Source organism: Lathamus discolor, chromosome 11 (assembly GCF_037157495.1).
Source record: "Lathamus discolor isolate bLatDis1 chromosome 11, bLatDis1.hap1, whole genome shotgun sequence".
Lineage (NCBI taxonomy): Eukaryota > Metazoa > Chordata > Aves > Psittaciformes > Psittacidae > Lathamus > Lathamus discolor.
The window spans coordinates 8280450-8284122 of record NC_088894.1 but is presented as its reverse complement, the minus strand read 5'-3'; the positions used below and the strand labels follow the sequence as shown (position 1 = coordinate 8284122).

The 3673-nt window shown below is 41.2% G+C and overlaps 1 long non-coding RNA gene across 1 annotated transcript; it reads right to left on the bottom strand.

Annotated features, from left to right (window-relative positions):
- Positions 1-3070, bottom strand: LOC136020394 (uncharacterized). Its single transcript, XR_010615328.1, has 3 exons — positions 2950-3070; positions 2512-2672; positions 1-1378 (listed from the first exon to the last, which is right to left on the bottom strand). It is a non-coding gene; the product is annotated as an uncharacterized LOC136020394 (long non-coding RNA).
- Between the last annotated feature and the right edge of the window lie 603 nt (positions 3071-3673).

The following is a 3673-nucleotide window of genomic DNA, read 5'->3' as shown; positions in this document are numbered from 1 at the left end:
TAATCGCAATCCCATCCAGCTTTATTCAGCCTGTACAGAGCAGGCTCCTCCCCTGCCTTCCTGGCAGAAAAACAGACAAAATTGTCACTTCCCCAAGTTGCTTCCTCATGCGGCAGCTGAATCCCATCTCCGTCCAGCTCTCCTGTTCTGGGCTTTGCTACCCCAGCGCCTTTGTGTCTTGTGAATGCTGCATGTCTCTCCATTCTTGACATGCTCTCTTCAGTAAAAAAGTCACTGCTGTTATTACAGGATTTGAAAAGCACTTTCCCTGAACTACATATATTTTAAACCATTGGTTTACCAGAGTTTGCCACTTGAATTTCTGTTAAAGTCTTTTTTCTTAAGTAGCCCTCCCTTTCTACTGCAGTTAATCTGTTTGTCTGCAATAATGTTAGGGTTGTTTCAACTTTTATTGAGGCAGTCGATAAGATCCTGTGGATTACTGAGCCCAGTAAAATCTGTACGCCCTACAAGTGTACACTGCAAAGTACTGCTTGATCTTGCAAATTCGCTAAATGTCAGCACAGTGGTACCAATAAATGTGTACACACTGCTTTCCTTGCAGGGCAAGAATGAGTTGTTCTATCCAAAAATGACTGTCTGAAACAGATTTTCCATTAACTGTTTTGTCAGTGTGTGTGTGTGCGTGCATGTACACACATACAATCCCGGCATTCCTGGGACCTCCTGGATTAGGTTCCTATAAGCACACATGATATAATTTCTTCCAGGACTAGATTCATGTGATAATGTCAGTGTTGCACAACTGGTTTTCTCAGCTTTAAAATAAAGACATTAAGTACTAAATAACCAAAAGATTTTCTTCCTTAACTCCCTCACCCTTCCTTAACTTTCTCCCTCACTCCCTTTTTTCAGTGTGAAATTTAAAAGCCAAGGATAATTAAAGTAAAAAAGACATCTTCTGTATCAGGAGTACAGACATAATCTTACATTAAAGAGTTTCATTATCTCCCCTTCCCTATCCCTAAAACAAAAGTTATTTCAACATCCTGGCTTGTTAGTTCTTTTACACCAGCAGTATGCTTTTTGGCATGTACTGTGCATTACACGAACAACCCAGCCTGCCAACAGTTTAATAGCTCTGCTATGCGATTATAGTTTTCAGTCCGTACCCACTTTATTGACACAGCTTCCTTTCACTATTGCTTAATATCACTTCCCTCCTCCTTCTGCACCGCCTCCTCCTCACCCAGCCACATCTGCCTCTCTAATGCCAGTAGAGGGCACTTGGACTTAGGTTCTTGGATGTTTCAATCGCTAAAACTATTCAAGCAGTTGCACTTGCAGGTTTGGGTTTCTTTTTTTAGGTTTCTTTGGTTTTGTTTTTGTTCTTTCCCATCGTCCCATTCATAGAAACCTGGAGACAAAAAAAAAACCAACAACAACAACCCAAACAAACCAAAACCCCCCAATCTACATAATCAAAACATACACAGAAACCAGGGAGGGGAGAGTGGTGCCTAAAGGTGCTGATGAGATGGGAATGTCTCTGCACTGGGGACACACACCGTTTTAGTGAACTTCAAGTCGTCTGTTTTCTTTAGGAGGATCTTTCTGATCATGGAAGGAGACTAATGAAAGTCTCAAAACAAATGTTTTGAGAGCAATTTCTTCACAGCAGTGCTCTCGGTAAATAATGCTTCTGCAGTCTCAGCGAAATGGTGCCTTATCCTAAGCACAGTTTAGCGCTGAGCACAGGACAACTGCTCACCTCCAAGCCTCCCTGATTCTGCTGCTGGTTACTCGTTTTTCCAGGATTTACAGCTCAAAGTGAATGTTGCTCTCAGTAATCTCTGTTCATATTTCCTGTTAATCCCACCCTCCTGCACAAAGAGGTTAACAATGCCGCTGTGTGGTTTAATTCGTAATATTTGGCTCAGGAGAGCTCCTGCTCATCGCTGCTCAGGGTGTCACTGCAGATGGGGTTTCATTTGGTACCTTTTCTGGGATCCCACTGATTAAAAGGTGATGTAGGGTGTGTGAATGTGGGAGTGGGGCAGATAAAAAAGTGATGGAGTGTCACTGAATGGGAGAGGGGGGATGATAAAGGGGAAGTGAGAGAGCTTTGCAAGGCTTCTTCATCTGCTGCCTTGCAAAAAACCTAATGTGCTTTAGGCACAGTATTATTTCTTTTCTGTCCAAAAATCTATCTGTGCACAGGGTGACGTGAATGTTAAGCAAGTGCCACAGAAGTGCTTTTAAATTAAAAAGAGAGACGATAAATGAGAATTAGGGCTTTATGTATATGAAAAGCCATATTCCCCACTCCATTCTCTCTTTGTCTTTCAAATGCAGAAGAAACAAAAAGGTCAAGAGAGATTTGGTCGGCACCATAACACGGAAGTCACTTCTTGTGCTATTGTGAATGTATTATTGTTCTTCTCTTACTGCCTTGTCCATATTAAGAATGAAATAAAAACAATGCTAATGGTGAGAGAGGGACAAAGCCTGTGGTGGGCCAGATGGCTGTTGGAGAGGAAACACGCTTACCTGTGTACTTTACCACAGTGCTTTGAAGAAAAAACTGTGCTGTTTACTCTTGCCATATCCTTCTCAGAAAGCAACTTTCAGTTTTGTGCTTGAGACCTATGAAACTTCTTACTGCAAACCTTTCCCTCCTAATGCTGTCAACCAATCAGGAAAGCTGTTACCTAATAAAATTAACCAAAGAATGTCTCATACAAAATATAACTGGGGTTGATGGCTTAAAATTGCACACAGTTAAGCAAAGCCAACTGATTCGTGATTTACATCTGCCATATATATATATATACAGTTGTACAGCCAGTTCTGTGCTTTCAGTTCATGTAAAAGTCAGATAACAGTGTAACTGCTTTGTGAGATCCATAATTGCCTAGTTATGTATGTAATTAATTAAATACTGTATGCAATCATAACTGCATGAGTAAAATAGGAGTGCAGTCATACCTGTCACAAGAGGCTGAGCTTGGGCAGACAGCTGAGTTATTACAGAGAAAGCCTTGCGTAGACCGGGATGACTGGGATCCTTAACTGTCATCTGTGTAACCTCAGCAGAACAGCCGCTGCAGAATCAGTTGCTTTTAAAAGGAAGTATTCTTATCCTGCAGTCTGCACCAGCCCAGAGTGTTCACAGTCCCTGCCCTAAGCTGAAAAATAATTTGCCAGCATTTCCGGTAATATTTCTGGTGCAAATTCATGTGGGTTTTAAAAGCACACTCAGCAGGACCCTTATAGAATGCGCATTAACAGTTACGCTCCTCTAGGATAAAGGAAAACTTTTAATTTCCTAGTTTCATTATAAATAGGAGAAGGCATTGTCTTTGGAAAATATCTTGGTCGTTTTGTACAATAGTTCACACAACAGGATTCTAGTTTGTGGCTGCAGCTCTTAGGAACTATGATATTTCCTAAGACTGAAAATGGTGAAACTCTTTCTAAAACTGGCTAGTGCATATTTCAGTTTAATAACGGAAAAAGTGTGTTCTGAGCTCTCTCTTTATAGATAAAGGGGTACTACTCGAAGGGGTATCTGAAGTTCCTGGTATTTGGTGTCAGCATTCTGGTTCAGGCAGATATGAGTCATGGATCCAAATCAAATTTTTGTGTAAATGAGGCAAATGTCCAGGTTCTTTAGTCGGTTCTGACAGGCACATCACTGCATTGAGATTTC